Consider the following 12,235-nt stretch of genomic DNA (forward strand, 5'->3'; position numbering starts at 1 on the left):
CACAACCAAGCGTAGGTCTGACGAGGCGATCGACTACGGAGCAACTACAACGAGAGGAATAAGGCAATATTCAAGGCGATCTTCAAGACGAGAGACGACGAGGCTGATGAACGTCGACACTGACGAGAGACATCGAGATTGACGTACGCAAGGAAGACTACGTGGAGACAGTCAAGTCAAATCAACTACTGAAGGTATGAATAATACAGTACTTAGACATGAGGTTCATACCTCCAATATTAATATTCCCAAATTCACAGGGAAAGTAAACACCTTAGGAGTTAATAAGTTCCTTGCCTAAATAGATACCTTAATTGTGAGCAAAAATATAACAGATGAAAAAAGGAAAATAGAAATTTTAAGGAAAATATAGATCCCGAGAAGAGTAGAGCTAGGTTTATCATATATTTCCAGCAAATGGAAGATATCAAGCAATATGAAGCTTACAAGAAAGCATTCATCAAACATTTTATGTCAAAATGTGATCAGGATCCTATCAGGTCTTTGGTTAAAATGATCAAAGAAGTTGGAACAAGTGAATCAGACACAGAATACCTAGCTAGATTAGATAGATGGTTAAAAGACATGAATTCTATCTTGAAATATTCAGATTGGATAGAAAAATCTAGTGACAAAATGTAAGTTTCTCAGGTAATAAAATTTATCACATTTGGACTGTTAACCAAAAATTCAGATGATTTAACGGCAGAAAAGCTGTGTATAGATCTAAAGTCCAATTTAGATTTAGGGGAAGTAGATTATCTTCTTCAAGGGTACAGTAAGATCAGAATAATAAATCTATATGTAATGACAGTGGGCCAACATAGGAACTCTAGAAAGTTTAAGAAAACAGAAATAGGACATAGACGGAATGTTAGAAGTCCATCCAGGTATACTAGAATCCTATGTTTTTATTGTAATACCTGGAGACACAAAGCACAAGACTGTTTTTATGGAATTATTTGTAGAAATTGCAAATATGAGGGTCATGATGAATATCAGCGTAGAAACCCACCATTCTGTATGTATCACCAAAGAATAGGCCATAAAACCCATGAATGTAGAAATTTTTGTATGCACCAGGAAACAAGAGAAAAAAACCAGACACAGAATAAATCAATATTTTAGAACTCCCCACACATATACCGATAGACGGTATTGTGTTAAATATGGGAATAAGAGTAGGGTGAAAGAAACCTCTAAAATCAAAGACAAACTGATAATTACTATTGAAAGAACTTCTGTAGGACCTCTCATTGCTGGTAGAGTGTTCAATGAGCCTATTCAAATATTTATTGATACAGGATCTGTAGTTAATGTAATTACCAGTAAAGTTTTAAACCAGTTGAAACCAGGAGTGAAAATATTGGAACCAATCCGTTACTCGTTGGAAATTAGTTAAAAACATTAGGTTAAGTTGAACTAGAAGTTATCTTATATACAAATGAACATTTTCACATTCCAGTGATAGATGTAGAAGAATCTGTTTTTCCAGGAAACTTATTGATAGGATTTGCAACTATGAGAAAAGAGAACATGGTCATATGTCCTGCTGACTTAGGGATCTTAGTAAAATCACAGTTAATACCATTTTTAAATCAACCAGACTTAAGACCAGTGACAGGAATCAATAAATCCCTAGACATAGATAAGAAAGATAACATTTTTACTTTAGATAACGAGGCCGAGCTGTCCAGACCAACAGGAAGTAAAGCAACATGTAGTGAACCCAACTCAGATGTTCAGGAAATCCCAGAAATTACTAATTCATCAACTACAAATGAAGCCTTGCAAATTGTGGATGGTGGCGTAATAAAGTCGACGTCATTACACCCCAGAGCAATTAACAGGGTGGAGGTGCAGTTGAATGGAGTTATTGTAGACTCTGAAATAATTACAATCTCAGAATCAATTAGATTAAAAGGTTTGAAGTTGGACTCAGGGATTTATAAGTTAAATAAGAACATAGTAGAAATATCAATAATTAACACTATGAATAAAGATATAGTTTTAAGGAAAGGTACACTAATAGGATGTTTTCAGGTGTACACAAAACCCATTAGTATTTTAAATGAGAGTAGTGAGAAGGTAGAATTACCAATTTCATCAATCTGTTCAGTTCAAGAAGAAATAGATTTAAGAAAGGAATACAAGGATCTATTAGAGCCTACAAATTGCCCTGAGTTGGATGAAAGTTTAGTTGCTTTGCTTGTGAAGCACAATAAAGCAATTGCTTTGCCGGGGGACGCCTTAGGCAAAACAACTGTTTTAAAACATCAGATTAAATTAAAACCAGGAACACAACCTATTTACATACCCGCCTACAGAGTTCCTCACTCTAAATTAGCGGTAGTAGATAAACTGGTCACTGAAATGTTATCGCAGGATATTATTGAACATAGTAAAAGTGAGTGGAACTTTCCTTTGATTTTGGTGCCAAAATCAGATGGTACTATGCGCCCAGTTATTGATTATAGGGAATTGAATAAGCACACCATTCGTGACAGGTTACCATTACCAGTAATCGGTGACATTTTAAGAAGTTTGGGAACTGAGAATAGGTACTTTAGCAATATAGATATCATATCTGCTTTTTGGCAAATACAGTTGCATGAAGACTCAAGAGAGTTCACAGCATTTTCTACTCCAACGGGACATCATGAGTTCAAGCTAATGCAATTTGGGTTATGTGATATTCCATTAAATTACATGAGATTAATTAATACAATTCTAGATGGATTGTTAGGAAACACTGCCAGTGTATTTCTAGATGATATTTTAATAGTTTCTCAGACAGCAGCTGAGCACTTTAAGAAATTAGATTTGATATTCTCAAGACTAGTTGAAGCAGGATTGAAAGTGAAACTTGAAAAATGTAAGTTCTTGCAAGACAGTGTTATTTATTTGGGACATAAGATAGATAGACATGGACTTAGTACAGTGAATTCAAAAGTTGAAGCAGTGAAGAATTTTCCCATTCCAACCAATGTAGACAAAGCTAGGAGCTTTTTGGGATTGGCAGGATATTATAGAAAATTCATTCAACGATATGCTGACATTGCTAATCCATTAAGTTCTTTGTTGAGGAAGGACTCAAAGTTCATATGGGGACCTGCACAACAGCAAGCTTTTGACAAGTTGAAAGATAAACTCACGAGTTCACCTATTTTAATATTTCCTGACTATGAAAAAGAATTCATTCTTTGCACTGATGCATCTGACATAGGATTAGGAGGCATACTGATGCAAGAGAGAAATGGAACTTTGAAACCAATAGCTTACACTTCAAACTTTTTAATAATGCAGAGAGAAACTACTCTATAACAGAAAGAGAAACTTTAGCAGTAATTTATTCTTTAGAAAGGTTTAGGAATATGATACTGGGATGTCCAATCAGAGTTTGGACTGATCATACAGCTATTCAGAACTTATTTAAGCATAAGAATCTTAGGGGAAGACTTGCTAGATGGTTTGCGATACTTCAGTGCTATGAAGTACAATATGAATATATTCCGAGTAGAAAGAATGTTGCGGCAGATGCACTTTCTAGAAACATTAGTCAACAAATGACTGGGTTGATTCATTTTGTTTGTAGTATAGAGGAGTTAGTAATTTAGATGAGGAAATGTTAATAAGAGAACAGAGGGATGATAAGATATGTGATTCATTAGTCAAGTATTTAATGAACCCAAGAGGAAACCCTTCAAAACTACCAAAGGGGTGTAAGATAGAGGAATTTCATTTGACTAATGGACTTTTATATAGAAAAACAGTTGTTAGTGGGAAAGATAATTCTAGAGGTCAAGTAAATCAGTTGGTAATACCACAAACTCTTGTAAAAGAGATATTAAAGTTACTTCATGATAGTTATTGTAGCTCACATCCAGGAAAGGATAAAACTTATAGACAAGCACAACTTAAATATTTTTGGCCAGGTATGAAGAAGGATATATATAATTATGTAGAAAAAATTGAATTTTGTGTTAAGGTGAAAGGAAATATACCAAAACCTGCTCCCATATTTACCTATCCCATTCCACAGAAACCTTGGGAAAGAGTTCACATTGATACATTGGAGTTACCTATGTCTGAGAGTGGATACAAATATGTATTTGTTGCCATTGATTATTTTCGAAGATTTTGTATTTTACAGCCCATTACAAATAAGAAAACTGAAACTATTGCTTCAGTAATTTATGATCAGATAATCTGTAATTTCACCACACCTAAGATCTTAGTTTCAGATAATGGAATTGAATTTAATAACAAAATTTTGGAAAAAATTATGTAGTTTATTTAAGATCAAGAAAGTCAATATCTCAGTGAATCATCCACAAAGTAATGGAGTTGTAGAAAGGTAAAATAAGAAAACTATTACATGTCTTAAAAGTATGATAAGTCCTCATAGTATAACCTGGGACACTTGGATTCCTTGACTTAAATATACTCTGAACAACCAAATTAATATAGCAACAGGGGAAACACCTCATTTTATAATTTTTGGGGAAGACAAAACTCTTCCATATGAAATTTTGACTGCAGATCAGAAATCTGTGTACAATATAGATGATTATATCTCAAATAGAATAAATACTTTTCAAAGTATTCACCAAAGAGCTAGGGAACATATGCAGGAGTATTCACAAGAGATGAAAAAGCAATAACACAAAGTAGCACATAAACTAGAATTGAAAATAGGAGATTTAGTCATGGTCAAACTACATTCACCCTACAATAAACTTTCACCAAGGTACTCAGATCCATATAGGGTAATTGATTCTGCAGGTGGAAATAAATTTAGATTAGTCAATTTAGAAACAAGGGAAGAATCAATAGGTCATTTAGATGAAATGAAGAAAGTTAGGTTGCAGATCTATGAAGATGATTGTTGTGATACCTGTGTATCAATTTTAATGAACCAGAGGGGTATAGGGAATATTTTGATAATATTCTTTGTGAATTGAATGTTAATCTTTATACATTTTACAGATAGTATTGAATTGACCATTTGTATGTACTTGGGATGGGATACTTAAACAACTGGAACTTGGTGTCAGGCAGATACATGAAGACCTTGGATCTGCTGTGGTCAGACTTGGAACCTTAAGGACCTCTCACATAAGTATTGATATGTGATATTTATAAAGCATTAAGACTGTCTTTGAAATATGAATTGTGTTGAAAAAATGTAATAATAATTGAATGCAAGAAGAGACACTTAACAATAACTTATAACTCTAATGTAGTGAGTTTTGCAAATATGTTTGCAAATTATTTCATATTGCTATCATCTTTGAAAAGATGATGACACCATTCCCCATTAAAAAATAGTGTTCATAGTGAATTTTGTAAATTTGTTTGCAAATTATTTTGTTTGCAATTTATTTTGATTTGTGTCTTATCATTTTTACATACATGTTATTTACATTTATTGTCTTGAATTATTTTTGTGCATTTTGGAGGGCTGCTTATTACTTTAATATATATTTTACTATGCTATTTTACCAGTCTATGTAAGGGTAGATTAGCTTCTTATACCAGCAAGCCCTGTAAGAGGGTAACAGAAATCATTGGTCGGGACGACCAACGGTAGCTGCCGAGCTCTGTAAGAGGCCGGTAGATAGAAGTAGACAATTGAGTAGATAGAGGGGTAGGTGGAGACGTATACTAAAGTTACGACTAAAGGGTTAAAAACAACGGCCGACAGAAAGAGCTTAGTCATACACACGCTCGCTCGCGCCTTGTATTTGTAAACAATGCTGATGTAGCAAAAATTGTAAGCCATTTCCGTTGCGACATAATACTTACGTAAATAATATCGTTTGAAACAGTATAACAGCCTCTCTGATTGGAGAAAAAGGTGGAGGAGGAGAAAAATTATAGGCGCAGGGAGGTAAAGTCACTCCCTTAAAGAGTGGCACTTGTTTGAGAAGTAAAAGTATATTGGATGAATGAAACAGTGACGTCAGAACGAAGGTAGCTTGACGTATGGTATAGGGATCTCGAGCGGGACTCCCTTGGTGTAGCTCACAAAACCAAGTAGAAGAATGAAGATAAGAAAAATCAATCTCACTTAATTCACCCCTCAAACTTTGAGTGAAGGACTAGGCATGAGGCCTAAAGAAGAATGAAAATTACGAAGTGATAGAGCCAGAGAAGCGAACAGTGGTGAATGAAGAATTTTACTATACACAAGAAACTCACAGTCGGAGAAAATAATCTTCGAATGAAAGAAAGAAGATTCTATATTTCGGCTATCAATTGTAGCCGTCTTCAGGAAAGTACATAAGACAGAGGACAAAGGGGACTTATAAGCTACAGAAACACAGAAAAGAGAGGGAACGTGGACTGATGGCATTACTCAGACGCGGGGTAAGATGGGGTGTCGGAGGAGGGTGAGGGTGAGGTGGAGGGAGTTTGTAAGCTTCTTACGAGCCTACTCACCGCCGCACGAGAAATAATGTCAGGAGTCTACTGCCCTTTAGAAATATTAATGTTGGGGCATTCCTCAATTAATACTAATTCAACTATTTTTCTCCTGAAACCGCAGTGGGACTTGAACACTAATCTATCTTTACCCCAGTCGAAAGTATGATTCTTATTTTTGACATGAAGAAATACGGCCGAATTTTCTTGCCCATACCCAATTGATCTTTTATGTTCTGCCAATCTAATGTTCAAGTCTCTCCCGGTTTGATGTACACCAAATCACAATCTTGGCAGGGCAAACAATAAACACCAGGTGACTCTACTTCCTTCAGTTTTTGTTGAACCTTTACAATTTGCTTACGCACGGTGTTGGGATAGTGATAAGCAATAGTGAGACGTTCATAAGGAAACAATTTAGTAGAAGAACTGATGGTTTTACTATAGGGAATTTTTAGGATATCTTGAAAAGAGCGGTAATGACTAGAGGGGACGGAAGTCTTGAAGTGGTTGGCCCTAACCTTACTTAGGGCTTGGTCCAGAAACCAAGGTGGATAGGCCAACTTCTTAAGTTGACATTTGATCACCTCAATTTCTTGTCCCAAAAATTGAGGACTACAGATCCTGAAAGCCCTCAAGAAAATACCAGAGGCAACACTTTTCAATTTATCATGGAACACTTCAAATGGGCCCCAACTGTCATCCCACGCCGAAAAGATATCGTCTACATACCTGAGCCAAATCATTTTGAGCGGTCTGATGGTGGGTAAAAGGGCACACTCAAAATATTCCATATATAAATTGGCCAAAACAGGAGATCAATTAGAACCCATACTGCAACCAAATTTTTGACGAAAAAAATTGGTCTTGAAATGAAAAGACATTTGAAGAAATACAAAGGCGAACTGAAAAAATAATTTTGTTGACAGGGAGAGTGAAATTGTCTTGAAACGGTTGCAGTTTGGATTCCAAAAAAAGTAAGAACATCTTCAACATCAATATTCGTAAGTAATGAGCAAACATCAAGATTGAGGAGCCTTGAGCCCTGTACCCTCATATATTTAATCTTTGATATAAAATCACATGAATTGGAGATATGGGAGTTAGAGAAAATCCCAATATCTGGGGATAATAAGTCCGCCAGCCATTTAGCAAGTTTGCTGGTGTAGGAGCCGCGGTTAGATATAATGGGCCTAAGGGGAATGTCTGGTTTGTGAACTTTAGGGAGACCATAAAAAATAAGGGAGCTTAGGGTTGGTGACTTTCAAATCATTAATACATTTATCAACTGAGATATTACGAACTTGTCTGTTGAATTCAGCGGCTGCGTTCTTGAGGGGATTTTCGTTAAGTTTCTCATATGTGGCTATATTCTAGTCGGATACCCTCCGCCCATATAGCCATAAAATACCGGAGTAGCTGATCACAACGCAGCTCAACACGTATGGGCCTCCGAATGGAGTAAGGCCCGTGTGTAGATAACCCATATCTACCGAATCGACAACACATCTGTCTTATGTACTTTTCTGAAGAGGGCTACAGTTGATAGCCAAAATATGAAATCTTCTTTCTTTCATTCGAAGTTTATTTCCTCCGGTTGTGGGTGTCTTGTGTTATATATATATATATATATATATATATATATATATATATATATATATATATATATATATATATATATATATACTGATCCTTTCTGTAAGAGGCCGCTAGATTGAGGTAGACAAGTACGTAGATAGAGGGTTAGGTGGTGAGAAATTCATTTTACGACTTAGATGTTTTGAAACAATGGCCGAGAGGAAGTTGCTGAGTTGCATAATCTCGCTCACCGCCTAAAGTTTGTAAACACCAGCTAGGGTATCGATATTGGTGCTGATGTGACGAAATGTAAACACTAAGCCATTTCCATTCGTGACATAAGTGCTTGCATAAGCAGTATTACTTGAGACAGTGTAACAACTTTTCTGATTGGAGAAAGGAGTGGAGTAGGAGAGAAATTATTGGTGCACGAAGGTAAAGTCACGCCCTTAAAGGGTGTCACTTATTTGTAACGGTCAAAGTTATTGGATGAATTAAATGGTGACGTCAAAGCAGACTTGGCTTGGTGAGTGTAAAAAGGATCCCAGGTGGGTGTCCTCTGGTGTACTTAATCAAACCAAGTTGTAGAAGTCTAATATTATTCGGAAAAAATGAAGAAGAAAATTTACGTTTAATTCACCCCATACTGATACTACGTGGCACTTGACTAAGTAAGATTAAAGTGGCATGGGGCGTACAGATAAGTGACGTTCAATCGCAAGAGGATCAAAGAAATTGAAGAAAATTGTAAGTGACTGAGGAGTTACTGAAAGTGTTAGTAGCAGCAGAACTAACACTTTCACACCAGATTTGGAGTGCCGCCTCGCAGTGTATTTATTGCTGAAATTAGTGGTGTATGTAAATATGTATGATGTATGTATGTATGTATGTATGTATGTATGTATGTATGTATGTATGTATGTATGTATGTATGTACGAAGCTAGGCGCATGCAGCCTAGCTTCGTTTCAGCTGCATGCGTGCGTATATTAGTACATGTTGACTAAACTCTACACGAGTATCGTGCTACATAATGTCGCTAGTTGCGAATTGCTTGGTACCTGTATGCAGGGAAGTTCATTGGTTGCATGCAGCTAGCTGCCCAATCAACGCGCTGACTACATGTACAATGCACCATACCCAATACCACATCACCGCATGCATACATACACTGTACATATGCAAACTCGCTCGAAGCCTAGGAGGAAAACTGTGAAATCCCATTTATAACCTCATTCGCGTATTTATGAGAAAACAAAATAGAATCAAATGTTTGGTTAGTAATTGAAAGTAAATAAATTTAAGTATAAATATGAACATTTGATAATTATATATACATGTCTCTGGAAGTATCAAAAATGGCTCTGGTAATTTAAAAAAAAATGGCTCTGGTGAAATTAAAAAAGAAATTAAAAATGGCTCTGGAAAAAAAAAGTATTTTTTCCCTGGTATGTATGTATGTATCTACCGTATGTATGTATGTATGTATGTATGTATGTATGTATGTATGTATGTATGTATGTATGTATGTATGTATGTATGTATGTATGTCTTTCCTGTCAGTACCAGCTTCCACTTTATCGAAATTCAAATTCCTTTCTTCTTCTTCTTCTTCTTCTTCTTCTTCTTCTTCTTCTTCTTCTTCTTCTTCTTCTTCTTCTTCTTTCTAACCTTTTGTCGGAGTCTGTCGGAATTTGTTGGAGTATGCCGGATTCTGTCCAAGTTTCCGGTTCTCCGCCGATAACTTCAGAGGATTCCAGGAATTTCGTTTTTAGGGACCTTCTCTCTCGAAAAGAATTTCCCAGAGTTCGGAAGACATCTGGTTGCTTTTATAAACATAATTATTTCGATAACACATGCACATATATGTTTATTAGAGAATAGATTTGAATACAGATGAGGAACTGGTTAGAGAAAGAGTAGGTGGAGATGCGTTGAAACAGTTTATTGCTATACCTTTCGACCAATGGTGTCATTTTTAGAAAGCTCTCTGAAGATGACGTTAAAGCAATAAAGTGTTCCAACTCATCTCCGCCTATTCTTCCTCCACTCACGTCCGTAATTATTAGTATATGAATGTATGTTGTACCTATACAATCACGAATATACGTATATCTATACATTAAAAGAAGACGCATATTCTGGTTTCCGACAACTGACTAACTTAATTTGTCTCAATGGTATCGGTCAGTCGGCGGGGCTCCCGGTGATCTGCAGTCACATTGTGAGAGTGAGCGAATAACTGAATGTGTGTGTGTGTGTGTGTGTGTGTGTGTGTGTGTGTGTGTGTGTGTGTGTGTGTGTGTGTGTGTGTGTGTGTGTGTGTGTGTGTGTGTGTGTGTGTGTGTGTGTGTGTGTGTGTGTGTGTGTGTGTGTGTGTGTGTGTGTGCGTGCGTGCGTGCGTGCGTGTGTGTGTGTGTGTGTGTGTGTGTGTGTGCGTGCGTGTGTGTGTGTGTGTGTGTGTGTGTGTGTGTGTGTGTGTGTGTGTGTGTGTGTGTGTGTGTGTGTGTGTGTGTGTGTGGGCGCGCGCGCGCGCGCGTGCGCGAATCTTTAAGTGTTTGTGTTTCCAATAAAAGTATGAGTGTATGTGTATTTGAGTGAGAACCTTTTTGTGTGTTTCTACGTGTATTTTTATATGTGTGAATGTTGGAGTGCTTGTGAGTGTTGGCAGTGAACAAAATCCTGGTCACCCCAACGTCCTAGCATGCAGGGGACCAGTCCCAGTCACCCCAGCATCGCGATAGGCAGGCGACCAGCCGTTGCCACAGTGCCCCGGTAGGCGGTCTTCCAGTCTGGTCACCCCAGCGTCCTGGTAAGCAGACAGTTGTATATTAATGGGTGTGCCTGTTGGTATATTTGAATGTGTGTTTGTGTGAGTATCTATTTGTGTGTATGTGAGTGTGTTTGTGTGTGTGAATGGCTAAAGTGAATGCAGTCCTGGTTACCCCTGTGTCCCGGCTGGCAGGTAACCAGTCCCAGGTCGTCCCAGCTTCTCCGGTTAGCAGGTGACCAGGAGTTGGTCCAACGTCCCGGCAGGCAGGTGTCCAGTTCCTGGTCACCCTAGCGTCCTAGTAGGCAGGTGACCGTGTGTGTGTGAGTATGCGTCCATGTCCCTACACAATGAGTGTTCGAAGTTCAAATAGAGCAAAGACACGCCGACACACCTGAGGCCGAAGACGTACGCCAAGTCGGGCTCCACATATTGGGAGGAGTCTTTGTGTCAGAAGAAACCAGCAAACAACGTTGAACCGCCAACTAGACCCCTCGTCCCCCAAGGGATCTCACAGAAATCAATAGGTTAGTGTAGTGGTAGGCAAACTAAGGTGATAAATTACTCCTGGTTTCAAAGTGAGTATAGAAATATCTATCCTACGCAGAGGTGACAACTAGAGAGAGAGAAAAAAAAAGAATAGTCTGACTGCAGCCAGAAATACAAAAAATAACGCCACTTAGTACCGAAGCAAGGAAGGGTTGACTCTAATGTCGATATACGCTCTATGCCTTCTCCACACACACACACACACACACACACACACACACACACACACACACGCACGCACGCACGCACGCGTGTGTCTGTCTGTCTGTCTGTCTGTGTGTGTGTGTGTGTGTGTGTGTGTGTGTGTGTGTGTGTGTGTGTGTGTGTGTGTGTGTGTGTGTGTGTGTGTGTGTGTGTGTGTGTGTGTGTGTGTGTGTGTGTGTGTGTGTGTGTGTGTGTGTGTGTGTATCGCAGAAAACCACTCGGGAAATAGACACTATGATCCGAACGATTTCGTCTATTCAGACATTTTCAAGTAATACAGAAAGACAATAGGTAGGAACATATATACAGAAAAGTAGTAGACAAGACAGGAATATGTGAGGTCACACAAGACAATTTTTCACCAGAGCGTATCAAGGTGGGGACACAATTTTCTTTACAATAAAATTATCAAGTTTATATAAGCCTAAACTTACGTTCATAATGTTATCAAAGGAATGTTTAATCAAACTGGATTCAATATACATACATACATATACATAAGGCCACACCTGTACTGCAGATATTTTGACATTTTCGTGGAAGTTAGGAACAAATCCCACCTAAGAGATCTCCAACAAGACATGGAATCTTCCTCAGTCCTGAACTTCACATATGAGCTTAACCTACATCATAAGATCCCCTTCCTCGACGTCCTAGTGAATTCCCGAAATGACCGACATGAAACTAAAGTGTACAGGAAGGACACCGA

Source organism: Oratosquilla oratoria, unplaced genomic scaffold (genome assembly GCF_046742065.1).
Source record: "Oratosquilla oratoria isolate Oo_2021 unplaced genomic scaffold, ASM4674206v1 SCAFFOLD50, whole genome shotgun sequence".
Taxonomy (NCBI): Eukaryota; Metazoa; Arthropoda; class Malacostraca; order Stomatopoda; family Squillidae; genus Oratosquilla; species Oratosquilla oratoria.